An 18,663-nucleotide genomic window follows, 5' to 3' on the forward strand; every position below is an offset into this window, starting at 1 on the left:
AGCTGAACTCATGATGGCCATATGACAACCCACTGGTGACCCCAGGCATTGTCTGAGCTCTGTATGAGAAAGAGAAAGATGATGTGTGTGTGTGTGTGTGTGTGTGTGTGTGTGTGTGTGTGTGTGTGTGTGTGTGTGTGTGTGTGTGTGTGTGTGTGTGTGTGTGTGTGTGTGTGTGTGTGCGTGTGCGTGCGTGCGTGCATGTGTATTTTAGATTAGTCCTCAAGTCTGTAGTCCAAGAAAGATGACTTACAACAGAACCCTAAAGTGAATCCAGTGAAACAACAGGGCTGAAACAAAACAGAGAGCAGGGCATCCTTTATGTAATGGAGTAGATTTGGCTTAATCCTCCTCCCCATTCTTCATGTCCAAATTGAAATAATCTGTGTTCTCCTGAGGTCTAAAATACATGTGGAATTATAGCTCTATTCTGCTTACTATCAGCAGTTTGCATTCTCCCTCTTTTTTTCTTCATGGCCTAATTCATCATACTGTATTCATAACAGGTCTCACAGGGAGGGAAGCATTTTAAAGTTGATACTAAAATCGAAAGTTATACATTTTCCTAGTCAGGCCAAATAGAGCTGACTCACTGGGCACACTGGTACGATGCTATCGCCCCCTATTGGCCAACCCAAATTTGTATTAGATTTTTTTTACTCCAAAAACACTGTAGCACTATATCACGAAGATCGGATGCAACTGGATGAATCATGATGAAAGATAACGCTGTTGAATGTCTGGGTTGAGGCTAAGTAAAGGCTAATATTTTCTATTCCTTTCTGGTGGAGGAGTTTCAGCATGGAGCAGGTGTGTGTGTGTGTGTGTGTGTGTGTGTGTGTGTGTGTGTGTGTGTGTCTGTCTGTCTGTCTGTCTGTCTGTCTGTCTGTCTGTCTGTCTGTCTGTCTGTCTGTCTGTCTGTCTGTCTGTCTGTCTGTCTGTCTGTCTGTCTGTCTGTCTGTCTGTCTGCGATGGAGCAGTGACTGATGAGGAACCATAGTGACATTATGGGCTGGATAAAAGCAGTCTACCGTCTTCGCTGGATAATAATTGCCTCCTAAAATAATAGAAAAATAATCATATTATTATTGAGAATAGTCTTTGCATAAACATGGATTATAGACTTTCATTCTTGTTATTTTTGAAAGCCACAACTTCAGGACAACACCTTCCTGGGCTAGAATATTTGGGAAATAAGCTACTGGAAAGAAGTATAGGGTGCTGAACCAACGTGAGTCAAGGTGCAACCTAAAAATCTGTAAGCATCATTGGAAAGGAAAAGGCGCAACGCTCACTCACCATTAAAAACTATTGTTTTTATTAAGCAAGTTTAAAAGATTGACTGTTTCAGCCTTCAAAGCTACTGTTCATAACTTGAACTCGTCTTAAAGCTGTTATGTTAGGCCAGTAGGAGGAATGAGGTTAGCTTATTAACCATTACCCGCATGGATCATTTCTTTCTTAATAAGCTTAAAATGTATTCAACTTGTCATTCTAATTTTCTATAGGGTATTGATATTGTTTGTTCTCTCTCGTTATTAATCCCCTGGCTACCTTACATTTTTAGGTTATTCAAATCACTTTTTGAGATGGAACTCGTTACTTTCATTGTTAGATCGGGAGAAAGCCATGCATAAAATGATGAGCCATAGCCTTCATATTCATATAGCATATCAAATGGAGAGAGAAGGGAATATAGGCTATGTCTTTTTAAAACAATTAAACACAAGATAGTTAAGGAGTGTATGTTATTTAAAAAAATATATAGGTTTAGGCTAAAGCCTGAAGTCCGTAAGAGTGAGAGAGAGAGAGAGCGAGAGAGAGAGAGAGAGAGAGAGAGAGAGACTCCTTTCTTTACTGCAGGGTGCCAGTCAAGTTCAAATAGGCTAAACCATCGTCTGTCACATCACGATGTCGTCACCATCGAAGATGGCTGTCAATTATCGTCAATAGAATATGCTATGGTAATATCGCTCAAGCCTATATTGACACATACTTTAGTCTAGGTTTAGGATGTTGTGTCACGTCCATGCCTCCAAGACAGTGGTATTTTGCTAAGCTCTACCTAATAGCAACATCTGCTGCTTTTCAAAGCCTCACAAACTCAGAGAAGACCTTATGCAGTAATATCATAAATATCAGACAAAACAACACCTAAAAGTTACCTCCGCTTTAGCACCTGAAATATTGGGCTGAACTAACCTGTCAGTCAGGTGCAGAGTAGCTGTGACCCTCAGAGGTGCTTCAGACAGCTGACAACACACTGACGTGAGACACTCTTCACGTGTGCCTCACCAATGCCTCTCTCTTCATCATCCCAACAGCTAATGGACGCACCAGCCTCTAATGATCTAACACTGCACTTCAATCCAGTGTGTCCTCACTAACGACCCTGTTACTCCACTAACGCCTCGGTCAATACGGGTCATCTGAAAACACTGCAGTCATCTCGACCCAGTGGTGCAGCAGTCAGGAACAGATTCGTTTGCCCTCTGTCCAATGTCTGGATCTACGAGAATGTCCATCTTCCGCTTGCGTAACAATGCTCCGTCCCGACAATTTTCCTGCTGCAGTTTGTACCTAGAGTACACTCTGCAGCAAAGCTTCCTCTACTCTCTGCAAATGGACCCGCTGGCCCCGGTCCAGCTTTTAACAATCTACTCTCTAATATACAGTACATCAGCCTACAGCAAAGGAATGCAAAGTTTTACCTGCTAGGAAAAGATGCTCTCAGATGTGGTCTGTGTCCATTTTCACCTGTGACTGAAAGCCCTATCAGCCACATAGGCACTTACTCCTCTGTGAGTCCTGAGTCACTGAAAGAGCCGGCAGAGCGGAGAGAACGGAGGCAGGGCTGATTCTCATTGTCGCTGTATGTTTGTATTTTGCAGCCCGCCAGGCGCACACTCATCATCACGGCCCTCACTTTGAATTGGGGCCAAATGGGGCGACTATGAGGCGTCAGCGCAAGGAGTCATTTTCAGAGGCAGTGATATGGCGCCAACAAGGGCGTACTGTACCACACCATGTCATATTCAGCACTGGAGGGAGGGGGGGATCTACATGCCACACGGTGTCTTAGAGGGGAATGTTTAAGAGTGGATCACGGAATCGTGGAAAAATACTGAATCATGGGGGGGGGGAAACACATTACAGAACAGGTTTTGTCACACACAAAAAGTAGGATGTTATGGTTAGCATATACTTAACTCAGTATCATAGGTGTCAATGTGAGCAATCACAGAACAGACATACGGTATTGTGGCGAAGGTGATCAGAAAGTGGGTCAGATAGTTAAATGGCTAAAGGCCAAATCTTTACTTTATCAGAGAGAACAAACCTTGTCTACATAAAAATCGACTGTTTTGTGGGTTGACTAACATCGAAGGAGGATAAATGACAGCGTTAGAGATGCTGTGGTAATTACTGAGCTCCTCTTCCTCTTCTGCTTTGGAGGAGAAGTGAGTCAGGACAAGAGCAGTGATTAGAGTCAAAGCTATAAGGGGGAGTACTCATGCTGGGAGACAATGCTTCAACATCAAAATGGAGGACAAGTGAGAAAGTATAGCCACGACTCTTCTTTCTTTTACATGATAACCAACCTATTGTTTTTCACCCATGTATATGAACAAGCATCCACGTACACACCCCGATGCACACACACACACACACACACACACACACACACACACACACACACACACACACACACACACACACACACACACACAGGCACGCACATTCACACCTCCAATCTTGTATGGCTAACGAGTTGCCTTGATCAAATCGAGCTGTGTTTACAGGCACAGCACAGGAAGGAAACACACTTGGTAGGCTACCAGACTCAGAATAACCCACACTCATCAAAAGCACCTACTGAGCCGAGACACAGAAAGGTGTTTTATCACTGTCACATCTTTACCTGCTGACACTGGCCGTAAAACAAGCTTATTCAAATATGGAGCTGCAACCTTTAGTATTCAAAACAACTAACTCAAACACCTTGTAAGAAATGAAAGACAATGGTCGCAATATACTTAAAGTAGTGTCATTACTGTCTTCCACAGCAAGGTTAAAAGTAAAAGACTGTGTCATACTTTGACGCTAACTCCTATTATGTCATGCTGTATGCCTTGCCTCATAGTGTCTATATCAAAGTAAGAGTCCTGTCATCTTATCTGGATTGACAAAGGCCCCCCTTAACCAATGGATTTCTAGTCCTTCTAACCTTCGAGAGAGAAAGAGGGTGTGTCTCAAGAGGCGGTGATGTTCAAAAGGCAGCTTTTGTCCTCTCACAAAGCAGAAGGGGCCCTCTGCTGGTCTGAGAGTGAAACTGCTTCCCTACACACCCGCCACACCACACTGCAGCACAACAGCCATCATCATATCCTTTATTCCAGGTATTCCCAAACTGAGGTACGCGTTTCACTGCCAAAAAATACAATAAAATAACAACACAACTAGGCAAGTCAGTTAAGAACAAATTCTTACTTACAATGACGGCCTACCCCGGGAAAACAGGACAACTTGTGCGCCGCCCTATGGGACTCCCAATCACGACCAGATGTGATTCAGCCTGGATTCAAACCAGGGACGCCTCTTGCACAGAGATGCAGTGCCTTAGACTGCTGCGCCACTTGGGAGCCCAAATACAGGTAGCCTAATCAAATAATTAACATCCAATCACATTAACCGTTACTCTCTCACAGGAAACCTTCCCTCTTGCGCAGACATTTAGAAACGAAATATGACAATTTGAAAAATAAGCCACAGGAGTTTTTAGAGCAAGAATAAAGACAATTTTCGAGTACAAGACATGTATAAAAGCAACAGATACCATTAATAAAAAGGGTCTAGAAGGTCTTATATGGTGAGCTACCGAGTGGCTAGGACAGGCAAGTCCCATACTATTGTGGAGGACTTAATTGTTCCTGCTGCTGTTGATATGGCTGGGACAATGCTGGGGGAAAAGGCCCAAAAAACTATACAGACAACGTCTTCATCAAACAACACTGTTTCACGACGCATCAGTGACATGGCAGATTTTTTTAAACAATTACTGCTTTGCATACAAGCCAGTGAATTATATGCGATACAGTTGGATGAGTCAACAGACGTGGCAGGCCTGGCACAGCTCCTGGTATATGTCCATTATGTTTATGGGGGGTCAATTAAAGCAGCACACTTACCTGTTGCTGCTTTATTCTGATCTTCTGTTGGTCATGTGTTTGTCTCCTCTGGTTCCCCTCACCTTTAGAACGGCATCCAGAACATGTTTTGTTTAGAACTCCTTACATTTAAACGTTACATCCTCTTCTGCAAACCACTGAAAACCAGGACAACATGAGAGGATATTTTTAAAGTTATGACAGGGAGACATAGTGGAGTGGTAACGCGCATGCAAGCAGTTGCTCCAGACACCACTTGGGTACACTGCAGCATCTACCGAGAGGCTCTCGCTGCCAAGGGAATGCCTGACAGCTTGAAAGACGTTTTGGACACAACAGTGAAAATGGTTAACTTTGTTAAAGCAAGGCCCCTGAACTCTCGTGTATTTTTTTATGCAATGATATGGGCAGCGACAATGTAACGCTTTTACAACATACAGAAGTGCGCTGGTTTTCAAGGGGCAAAGTATTCCGTTTTTTTTACCATCATCTCACGTTGACAAGTTTTTTTTAAATTGAAAGACGAGCTTAAAGTTTTCTTTACTGACCATCATTTTCACTTGTCTGACTGCTTGCATGATGAAAAGCTTCTCATATGACTGGCCTATCTAGGTGATGTTTTTTTCTCACCTGAATGATCTGAATCTAGGATTACAGGGACTCTCCGCAACTTTATTCAATGTGTGGGACAAAATTGAGGCTATGATTAAGAAGTTGGAGCTCTTTTCTGTCTGCATTAACAAGGACAACACACAGGTCTTTCCGTCATTGTATGATTTTTTGTGTGCAAATGAACTCAAGCTTACGGACAATGTCAAATGTGATATAGTGAAGCACCTGAGTGAGCTGGGTGCGCAATTACGCAGGTACTTTCCCGAAATGGACGACACAAACAACTGGATTCGTTATCCCTTTCATGCCCTGCCTCCAGTCCACGTACCGATATCTGAACAAATGAGCCTCATTGAAAATTGCAACAAGCAGTTCTGTGAAAACGTAATTTAATCAGAAGCCACTGCCAGATTTCTGGATATGGCTGTGCTCAGAGTTTCTTGCCTTGGCAAATCGCACTGTTTAGACACTGATGCCCTTTGCAACCACGTACCTATGTGAGAGTGGATTCTCGGCCCTCACTAGCATGAAAACTAAATACAGGCACAGACTGTGTGTGGAAAATGATTTAAGACTGAGACTCTCTCCAATTCAACCTAACATTGCAGAGTTATGTGCATCCTTTCAAGCATACCCTTCTCGTTAACCTGTGGTAATTTATATATGTAAGATGGCTAACTAAAGAGCAAAATTATTGAGTATTACTATATTATTATTTGTTCCCTGGTCCTATAAGAGCTCTTTGTCACTTCCCACGAGCAGGGTTGTGACAAAAACTCACACTCGTTCTTATGTTTAATAAATGTATTGTATAGTGTGTGTGTGGCAGGCTTACAATGACGGCAAAAAACAACATTTGAGAGTGCGCTGACCCTGGTGCCAGAGGGGGTATGCAGCTGGAGGTTGAATGTTTGAAGGGGTATGGGACTATAAAAAGTTTGGGAACCACTGCTCTATTCGGAGGTGTATTCACTAGGAACTAAATGGAAGGAAATGGCCCGAAACTGGGAGGGACTACCTAAATGTGTCCAATTAGAAACTGTTGATTTTATTGCGAAACCTTTTCCGTTGTAAATGTTTTGCTACGTATGCACTAATGAATAACCTGTTGACTACACAAGGTTGAGCTATGACACCCTAGAGTTGCTGAACAATAGACGGGTTGGTTGTTTAGCATGTTAGCAGCTATGCGGCAAAACAGACAGGGTTGGCTTAGACTTTTGAGAACATGTAAACTATATTTAGTCTCTGTCACACTCTGATCTGTTTCACCTGTCTTTGTGCTTGTCTCCACCCCCCTTCAGGTGTCGCCAATCTTCCCCAGCCTGCCCTGACCCTGAGCCTGACTGCCTTTCTGGACTTTTTGCACACTATCTGGTTTACTGACCTCTGCCTGCCCTTGACCTGTCCTTTAGCCTGCCCCGTACTAGTAATACACTTTTGTTACTTCGACACTGTCTGCATCTGGGTCTTGCCTGAAACGTGATAGTACAAACTGGCCATGACTGACCCAGCAGACTCGGACCAGCTCCGCAACGCCATCTTCTCCCAAGGAGCCACCATTGGAAGGTACGAGGAGTTGCTTTGTGGTCTTATGGAAGGTTTCCAGACCTTGGCCGAACGCCATGACCAAACGTTGAACACATTGCTGGAGCAATTCTGTGGGTTGTCTGTTAGGCAGCCTACCATGACAGTAACCTCCCAGCCCCTCAGTAACCCGGCTGTTAGCAGCTCCGCCTCCCCGGTCACCCCGGTTTCCCGGGAACCCAGCTTACCTCCCACAGAATGCCTCGATGGAGAGTCTGGCACCTGTCGGGCGCTGATGTCCGGGAGGGCTCTCGCCTGGGCTACGGCAGTATGGGAACAACAGTCGGCCGTATGCTTCAGTCTGGAGGAGTTCGTGGAGGAGGTAAAGAACGTTTTTGATGCTCTGTTGTCCGGGAGCGAGGCTGCCCCGAAGTTACTCCAGCTTCTGCAAGACTCCCTCAGTGTGGCAGACTATGCATTGGATTTCCACGCGTTGGCAGCTGAGAGTGCCTGGAACCCGGAAGCGCTGTTTGACATGTTCCTGCACGGAGTATCGGAGGAAGTAAAGGACGAGCTTGCAGCCCGGGAACTACCGATGTATCCCGACTTGCTCATCACCTTGACCATTCGGATCGATGGGCGACTACAGGAATGAAGGAAGGAGAGGAAATTCAATTTCACTTGCCCATCCAAGGGTTCCACCTCGCCTCCGAGGTATCCCGGAAGTCCCTGACAGCTCCGTTGCCGAGAGAACCCAAGGCTACCCGAGTTCCCCCGAGAGTCTCCGGAGACTGCCAATTCACCTCTTCCCGAGCCTATGTAACTAGGCAGAGCTAGGCTCTCTCCACGTGAATGGCTATACAGGTCTCACACTAAGAGTTGCCTGTATTGCAGGACTACTGGTCATTTTGTCTCGACCTGTCCACTAAAAGATCAGGCTCACCGGTAGGAGCGAGAACTCTGGTGGGCCATACGGAGAACTTTCCTCTCCCCTTGCTCGCACCCCTTTTCATGCTATTTTGCTGTGGTGGAATCAGTCAAAACCTCTCCGGGTACTCATTGACTATGGGGCCGATGAGAGCTTTATGGACGCTATCCTGGCTTCTAAGCTGGACATCCCCACTCAGCCCCTCTCCATTCCTATGGACATTAGAGCACTGGACTTGCGCTCTATAGGCTGGGTGACCCACAATACCACCCCCATCAACCTACGTGTGTCAGGGAACCACAGCGAGACGATCCAATTCCTATTCATTAAGTCTCCTCAGGTTCCTGTGGTATTGGGATTCTCCTGGCTCCAGCAACATAATCCTCTCATTGACTGGTCTGCTGGTGCCATCATGGGCTGGAGCCCGTTCTGCCACGTCCATTGCCTGAAGTCAGCGCAGCCTGCCCCAGGACGTCTTCCTGGGTGCTCGGAAGTTGCCCCGGACCTCTCCGCCATTCCTGCGGAGTACCAGGAACTCCGGGAGAGGTTCAGTCAGACCCGGGCCACTTCACTTCCGCCACACTGACCATATGACCATATGACAGGATTGCCATTCTTTGCTACCCCTCATCTCCTCAACCTTCGAGCCGCTCCAGGGGGTCACCGTGTTCTCTAAGCTGGAATGCCTACCAGCTGGTGCAGATACGGGAAGGGGACGAGTGGAAGACTGCCTTCAACACGGCCAGTTGTCATGCCATTTGGCCTTACCAGCGCCCCTGCTCTGTTCCAGGCTCTGGTTAATGATGTTCTCCGCGACATGTTGAACCGGTTCGTCTTTGTCTACCTCGATGACATCCTCGTCTTCTCCCGCCCAACAATACGTGCTCCATGTCTGACAGGTTCTCCAACACCTACTGGAGAACCAGCTTTTTGTAAAAGCAGAGAAGTATGAATTCTATCGCTCCACCATCCCCTTTCTGGGTTACATCATCACTGCAGGGAGTGTACAGATGGATCCCGGAAAGGTAAAGTGGTGGTGGATTGGCCCCAGCCTACGTCCAGGGTGCAGCTGCAACGTTTCCTGGGATTCGTCAACTTTGATCCCAGCTTTATCCGGGGTTACAGTACCCTGTCTGCACTCACCTCTCCTAAGATTCTGTTCACATGGTGCTTGGGAGAGGTGAGTGCAGGTAGGTTGCTGTAACCCCGGATAAAGCGGACATAAAAGTTGACGAATCCCTGCCTTAGGAAGGCCACCAAATATTCTGAAATTTCCATCCCCAACTGCAACATTTTCTGTCAAGATAGAACTGTCAAAGGGGGTGGAGTTGCAATCTACTGCAGAGATAGCCTGCAGAGTTCTGTCATGCGTCCCAGGTCTGTGTCCAAACAATTCAAGCTTCTACTTTTAAAAATCCACCTTCCAGAAATAAGTCTCTCACTGTTGCCACTTGTTATAGACCCTCCTCAGCCCCCAGCTGTGCCCTGGACACCATATGTGAATTGATTGCTCCCCATTTATCTTCAGAGTTCATCCTGACCAACTTGCCCTCTAAATACATCTCTGCTGTCTTCAACCAGGATCTCAGCGATCACTGCCTCATTGCCTGCGTCCGTAATGGGTCATCTCTGCTGTCTTCAACCAGGATCTCAGCGATCACCAGGATCTCAGCGATCACTGCGTCCGTAATGGGTCTGGGGGTCAAACGACCACCCCTCATCACTGTCAAACACTCCCTAAAACACTTCAGCGAGCAGGCCTTTCTAATCGACCTGGCCCGTGTATCCTGGAAGGATATTTACCTCATCCCGTCAGTAGAGGACGCCTGGTTATTTTTTTAAAGTGCTTTCCTCACCATCTTAAATAAATAAGCATGTCCCATTCAACAAATTTAGAACTAAGAACATACATAGCCTTTGGTTCACTCCAGACTTGACTGCCCTTGACCAGCACAAAAACATTTTGTGGCGGACTGCATTAGCATCGAATAGCCCCCGCGATATGCAACTTTACAGGGAAGTTAGGAACCAATATACATAGTCAGTTAGGAAAGCAAAGGCTAGCTTTTTCAAACAGAAATTTGCATCCTATAGCACAAATTCCAAAAAGTTTTGGGACACTGTAAAGTCCATGGAGAATAAGAGCACCTTCTCCCAGCTGCCCACTGGGAGAAGGTGCTAATCAAGAATTTCAATAAGCATTTTTGTACGGCTGGCTTTCCACCTGGCTACCCCTACCCCGGCCACCAGCTCTGCACCCCCCCACAGCAACATCTGGCCCCTCTTTGGACACTGTGTTAACAAACCTCTAGACGAGCTTCAATGCCATACAACACTCCTTCCATGGCCTCCAGCTGCTCTTAAATGCTAGTAAAACTAAATGTATGCTCTTCAACCGATCGCTGCCCGCACCCACCTGCTCAACTAGCATCACTACTCTGGATGGACTCACATTAAGCATCTCCGATCCAAAATTAAATCTAGAATTAGCTTCCTATTTCGCAACAAAGCCTCCTTCACTCATGCTGCTAAACATACCCTCGTAAAACTGACTATCCAACCGATCCTTGACTTCGGCGATGTAATTTACAAAATAGCCTTCAACACTCTACTCAGCAAATTGGATGTAGTCTATCACAGTGGCATCCGTTTTGTCACCAAAGCCCCATATACTACCCACCACTGCAACCTGTATTCTCTCGTTGGCTGGCCCTCACTTCATATTCATCGCCAAACCCACTGGTTCCAGGTCATCTATAAGTCTTTGCTAGATAAAGCCCCGCCAAACCTCAGCTCACTCGTCACCATAGCAACACCCACCCGTAGCACGCGCACCAGCAGGTATATCTCACTGGTCACCCCCAAAGCCAACTCCTCCTTTGGCCGCCTTTCATTCCAGTTCTCTGCTCCCATTGACTGGAACGAATTGCAAAAATCACTGAAGCTGGAGACTGATATCTCCCTCACTAACTTTAAGCATCAGCTGTCAGAGCAGCTTACCGATCATTGCACCTGTACACAGCCCATCTGTAAATAGCCCACCCAACTACCTCATCCCCATATTGTTATTTATTTTTGCTCTTTGGCACCCCAGTATCTCTCCTTGCACATCATCATCTACACATCTATCACTCCAGTGTTAATGCTAAATTGTAATTATTTCGCCACTATGGCCTATGTATTGCCTTACCTCCCTACTATTCTACATTTCCATACACTGTACATAGATTTTTTTTTCTATTGTGTTATTGACTGTACATTTCTTTATGTGTAACTCTGTTGTTGTTTTTGTCGCACTGCTTTGCTTTATCTTGGCCAGGTCGTAGTTGTAAATGAGAACTTGTTCTCAACTGGATTACCTGGTTAAATAAAGGTGATATAAAAAATAAATACATTTAAACAATAAGCTCTTGATGTCTCTCAAATACATCGTTACAGTTGTTGGTTAGCTAGCTATTTGCCATATTAGCATAGACGTGACATCAGTCAAAACATCATAAAACAAGACATTGTATCAAGAATAAGATAAAACTAGCTGAGACGAGCCACATATGATTCTCCACATGGCAGGTTCTTGTCATTGTCGCTAGCTATCTGGCCATCCAGAATCACAAAAACACACGACCTTCTGCCCCACTGAATGATGCGCATCGTTTTAGTGACGTTGTCAGCTAACCCATCTATTGAATGAGAGAGGGTCCTCCATGCAGCACTATACAGGTCTGCTAACGACCGATTCTGAAATCAACTAAATGATCTAATTTCCCCACAGAAATGAATCTGACAGTGTATTATTGGCTCCGCAGATTGAGGACAATTGCATGCATTGATGGAAATGTATCCTAAAATGGATTTCCTTATTTAGACCAATTATCTCTTCATGACATTATCATTACAAATAGCCTATGTGAGCGTGTAGTTAAGTCATACATTAGTTTAAGAACACGTTCATTTGTTATTTTAAACACCAAACATTGAAATACAACTTTGGACATGCAGAATTTAAACCTTAGTTGAAGCAGACCATATATTCCCGAGGGAACAAACGCAGTTTTGTTTAAAAGTACGGTATGTGTTGGGAGGAAGGGTCAGCTGATTGCCAAGATGTCTTAACAGAGGAAGACTATTTTCTTCTGACTAAACAGCCCGCATGCACATGATCATCACGTCCTGCACTGGAGTCATTATCAGTAATCATAAAATAATGGCAGATAGGCCTATATCAATGCTCTTAATATTATGAGTTTAAGATGTTCAAATATCTATGAGAGTGGAATACATATTTAATTCCATGTTAGATTATTATTAGATTATTAACACATGGCAGTAATAGCTATCTTTGAACTGCATGCATTAATAACATAGAGATCATTTAAATAGTCTCGATACAATTTTGAAACCACCTAAGATGGCAAATAACCCATACCAAAACGTGTCCAACTAACACCTTGTTCAACTAACATCAATCGCTACATTGAAGTAAATATAAAATCAAAACTACATTGAAAAAAAACAATCATGGTCACTGCAATCCAGTGCCAAGCACATTGTCTTGAAGCTAGCCTCCCTGAGCTCTAAGCTAGCTCTGCCTTCCATACATGAGAGGTTATCTTGGCAAAGCTGCTTTACAAAATAATGCTGGAGGGAGACACTCACCAGAAAGAAGACTCCTGGTAACCAGTCAAGATCTTCTGGGCTCCATGTAATTAGACTGGACTTGACCAGATCGGCACTCCCACTCAGGTCTGTCTCGTCTGTCCTCACTGGGGTTTAAATGTTAAAAATGTGTTTTTTTTTTCTTATAAAAATAATCCAGTGAGTAATCACAACTCTTCCCCTTCACAATGTAACAATGGACCTTAGAGCATGAAGTTCCTTTTCCACTGACTTCCTCTCTCTCTCTCACACACACACACACACACACACACACACACACACACACACACACACACACACACACACACACACACACACACACACACACACACACACACAAAGTTCAAACTTACCCCCCCAACCCCACATGCACACACACACACAATCACAAGTAGCCTACACACTACAAGCCGGAGCGGATGTCCACAGGACAAACAGACAGTGGGCTAGTGTTGGTCCAGGGTCCTAGCTATTTATAGGTTCTTTAGTGTAGCATGTCTCTTCCTATGAGAGTGAGGAGGCTGGATGGGCAGACAGACCAAGCACCTCTCAGGGACTCTCTACAGCCTGATGTTCCCACTTCCTTGTATAAGCCTGCCTCTACTCCCCACCAGTTTCACCTTTTCTCAGCCTCTTCGATCGGAGGAAAATTATCAGTATAGTATCTTGGTTTGCCTTACGGGAAGTACTGAGTGAGATCCATAAACAGTATAGGTATGATTAAGCAGAAATACAAGGGGAGTTAGAATGAGACATGGCTACTTAGCACATGGTCATGTGTCATTGCCATTTATTATAGTGTATATTATTGTTATTGGATACAGTGATGTGTTTTATGTGTTTTATTGTAAGAACTGCAACATAAAGTACAAGATTCAAGGAGTAAGCTGGCTATTGAGAGATACTAAATCATAGATAATCATCAAATCAAATCAAATTGTATTAGTCACATACACATGGTTAGCAGATGCTAATGCGAGTGTAACAAAATGCTTGTGCTTCTAGTTCCGACAGTGCAGTAATATCTAACAAGTAATCTAACAATTCCACAACAACTACCTAATACACACAAATGTAAAGGGTTGGAATAAGAATATGTACATATAAATATATGGATGAGCGATGGCCAAGTGGCATAGGCAAGATGCAATAGATGGTATAAAATACAGTATATACATATGAGATGAGTGGCATTATTTAAAGTGACTAGTGATCCATTTATTAAAGTGGCCAAGGATTTGAGTCTGTATGTACTGTAGGCATGGTCCATGGTCCATACTGTAGCAATTTCTGTGATTAGAGCACTGTCTGTTGGTAAGAAAGTAGCATTGCAAATTCTCCCGGTTCTGAATAGTGTCATGTGTTTTTATCTTATTTCATTAGCTCACTGGTGTTTTCTCAGCCCCTATCATTCATTTACAACCCCCATTTCCTGTTGTAAGGTCGTATTTTTTCAACCTAGTTCAGGGGTGTCAAATTAATTTTGCCCTAGGGATCGCATTCTGTTTTCAACGATGTCCGGAGAGCCGCACTGAAAATGTGTTCTATTTCCTCGCTGTCTACATATGCAAAAAATAGTCCTCTATCCATCGTTTTGGGAATTTTCAATGCTCCCTGACTGTCTGTCTTTCATTTCGGTGATTATTAGTGAGTTGGACACAGTCAAGAAACAGTATGAATGTAGGTCTACTGTATTATCATTTGTGCAGTTTTGATTTGGTTTGAATCATTTTTAAAGTATTTTGACTTTGTTTCCCCCCCCCAACAAAATATATATAACAACAAAAAAACTCAAACCAACCGCAGGACGGATTTCACCCCTTGTGGGCCGTATGTTTGTAACCCCTGACCTAATTGTTAGCTAAGCTATTGTTAGCTTGCTAGCCACATGGTTTCAGTTCGCTAATATAGTGTACGTTTATTTTGTATTTTGTTGCTTGATCATCTGAGTGGGTGTGGTGTTTAGGAGGTCATGGACATTTGCAAATACCTACGAAGTAGATTTAAAATTTCTCATTTCATTTTCATATCGGTTGATTATTTTGTTTGTATTCCCACGTTTCACCAGCCTCTCCAATTGTGTGTGATTGCGGACCACAATTCGGGACGTTCCTACATGTGGGCATAGAAAGAAATATTAATGGCGTCTTTTTGTAGGCGCAATCTCCGCAATGGTTCGTTGGACAAAGCCTATGGAGAAAATGTATGTCATTTTAGTAGGGATTTGGACTAATGCCAAAAAAAAGGTATGTGGTAAACACAGGCTTAGGAGATCTTAAGTTTTGTTCTATGACATAACGTGAATTTTGCGGAACCTGTTATAAAAAAAGCACAACGCACATAAAGGCTTCATAATTCATAAAGGTCATGTTAACTGACTGCTATTATCTCATATAACAAAACATATAAGACCTCCGAAGCCTGTGTTAACCTCAGACATTTATTCCAAAACCCTATTATTTCACCATACATTTTTCCCATAGGGATGTCTGAATGAACCAGAGGTAACTCATTTCCGGGTTTTAGGACTACAAGATGGCGAGCTCTATTTCTACATCTCCCATTGGTTCCTGCATGAACACCTCCAGTCTTCATGCTTGTGTGACACTTTTGATATTCTGCGGGAAAGTAGTGCTGTGGGAAAGCAGTGCACGACAGGCAGGGGCAAAGTACACTGTCTACCGTTGTCCTAGCTAGCTAGCTACCATTCTCGCCTGCTATGTACTGGAGTCCAGTGTCCTTTCGCTCCCGCCTGCCAAAACCTGCCTTCGCCGCCATTAACAGAACTGCGGGAAAGCAGTACCCACATGCAGGAACACCAAGAATTGCAGGCCGAATTGCACCCAAAACGTGCAACCAGGGGGGGCCCCAGGACCAAGTTTGGGAAACCCTGCTTTATATGACTGGAGACAATAGCAAAGTATTTTTTTAATATGACAAAAATGACAAGTTAGCCAATACTCTGCTGACACTGACAAACAGATAAATAAAAATGACGTTGTCCGCAACTATCTAATAGGCCTACGAAAAGGGGAGACACAAATATTATATGACGTCCATCTAAGCTGACCCAATGATAAAGACAGAGAATATGTACACTCCGCTGGTGCCAATAAGATAAGTTGAGCATTTTCATAACTAAAAGACAGATTAGAGTCTTTTCATTGTCTTCTCTTTACAGCAATAGCCATTTGCTTTTAAAACTATGTTTTCCCACGATTGTAATTTCATATACTGCGATATGCCTGGCTGGGCCTCTTTCACTGACATTCGCAACTCAACAATCATCAAGTTGGTATTTGAAATCAAATCAAATACATTTGTATTTGTCACATACACCAAATACAACAGGTGTAGACCTTACAGTGAAATGCTTACTTACAAGCCCTTAACCAACAATGCAGTTTTAAGAAAATACCTGAAAAAAAGTAAGAGATAATAAGAATAATTAAAGAGCAGCAGTAAAATAACAATAGGGTTATATACAGGGGGTACTGGTACAGAGTCAATGTGCAGGGGTAACGGTTAGTCGAGGTAATTGATGTAATATGTACATGTAGGTATTAAGTTATTAAAGTGACTATGCATCGATAGTTACAGAGAGTAGCAGCAGCTTTGTTGGGGGGGGGGGGGGGGCAATGCAATGCAAATAGTCTGGGTAGCCATTTTATTAGCTGTTCAGGAGTTTTATGGCTTGGGGTAGAAGCTATTTAGAAGCCTCTTGGACCTAGACTTGGCGCTCCGGTACCACTTGCCGTGCGGTAGCAGAGAGAACAGTCTATGACTAGGGTGGCTGGAGTCTATGACACGTTTTAGGGCCTTTTGGGCCTATTTGCCACACGTGCTGCCAAAATTGCGGGCCCTTCTGACCGGCTATGTGATTTGTTTTGTCAAGATTTGCTAACATATTAGTAATTCACAAATAACTGCGAGATTATATTTCTCATTTTCTTTTAAAAGTGAATGATTGACAAACACACCCTTAATGCCACCACATGTGCATTACCAGTATTGGCAAACTATATCTGTTATTTCGATGGTATACAAGTATATACCCTTTTTCTCTTGGCGCAGTGGTTATCAATCCTGGTCCTGGGAACATGAAGGGATGCACCTTTTTGTTTTTTCCTTAGCACTACACACCTGATTCAAATCATCAAAGCTTGATGATGAGTTGCTCATTTAAATCAGCTGTGTAGTGCTAAGTCAAAAACAAAAATGTGCAGCCCTTTGAGTCCCCAGGACCAGGGTTGAGAACCACTGCAGTCTTGGGACATCCATTGGGACATCTTCATCTTAATCTCTGTATATGAGGACAGAAAACATCAAAGAAACAGGCTTCGTTATACTTCAATTAGACAGCACTGAATATTATGTTGCTGTTATCTCTGTCCTTTGTTTTTCTCTCTAGGGACTGGAACTACACAAAAGTACCTGCCCTATCCAGAGTAGTTTACTCTCTCTGTGAATAATGACGTACAAATATCATACCCCTAAAAAAATGCTAACCTCCCCTGTTATTGTAATGGTGAGAGGTTTGCATGTCCTGGGGGTATGATATTTTTGCGTCTGTAACTTTCTGACTCATCACTACTCACGATTCATTCAGGCCTATCCGTAATCATGGTAGCATCCACATAAATGTAGAAGTGTTAAGAAACATATTCTATTCTTATTTTGAATAAAATTGGTTCCAAAATGACTACATTATTTACCATTAATTTCTATTGGGCACAAAATATGAAACACAAACAAAACAGCAAATGCATCCAACAAGTTTTTAGAGTCTCATACTTGGTGTAATCTTTGCGTGCTAAGAATTTGGGATCAAATACTAAACTGTCCCAATACTTTTGGTCCCCTAAAGTGGGGGGACTTTGTACAAAAAGTACTCTCATTTCTAAAAGGGTTCACCCGATATGAATGGAAATACCATGTACTGTTTGGTTTGGAATTAGGTCCATTCATGTAATTAGCAAATAATTAGTTGATACGAGTAGACCACTCACAGGTATGTTGAAAGAGGGTTTTCCTGGTACATTGTCTGCTTTAGGCATGTGGTTGTGATTGTTTTATCGAGGTACTGTGCCTGTTTGTCTTTTTACATAATTAGATTTGGCCCTTGCCTAGATTGTGGGCCACATTGGTATGCTCTGTTTGACTATGCTTTAGGGCAGTCGTTCCCAAACTTTTTATAGTCCTGTACCCCTTCAAACATTCAACCTCCAGCTGCATACCCCCTCTAGCACTAGGGTCAGCGCACTCTCAACTGTTGTTTTTTTGCCATCATTGTAAGCCTGCCACACACACACTATATGATACATTTATTAAACATAAGAATGAGTGTGAGTTTTTGTCACAACCCTGCTCGTGGGAAGTGACAAAGAGCTCTTATAGGACCAGGGCACAAATAATAATATAATAATAATCAATAATTTTGCTCTTTATTTAGCCATCTTACATATAAAACCTTATTTGTTCATCAAAAATGGTGAATAACTCACCACAGGATAATGAGAAGGGTGTGCTTGAAAGGATGCACAATAACTCTGCAATGTTGGGTTGTATTGGAGAGAGTCTGTCTTAAATCATTTTCCACACAGTCTGTGCCTGTATTCAGTTTTCATGCTAGTGAGGGCCGAGAATCCACTCTCACATAGGTACGTGGTTGCAAATGGCATCAGTGTCTTAACAGCACAATTTGCCAAGGCAAGAAACTGAGCACAGCCCTATCCAGAAATCTGGCAGTGGCTTCTGATTAAATTACATTTT

This window comes from Salmo salar, chromosome ssa22 (genome assembly GCF_905237065.1).
Source record: "Salmo salar chromosome ssa22, Ssal_v3.1, whole genome shotgun sequence".
Classification (NCBI taxonomy): domain Eukaryota; kingdom Metazoa; phylum Chordata; class Actinopteri; order Salmoniformes; family Salmonidae; genus Salmo; species Salmo salar.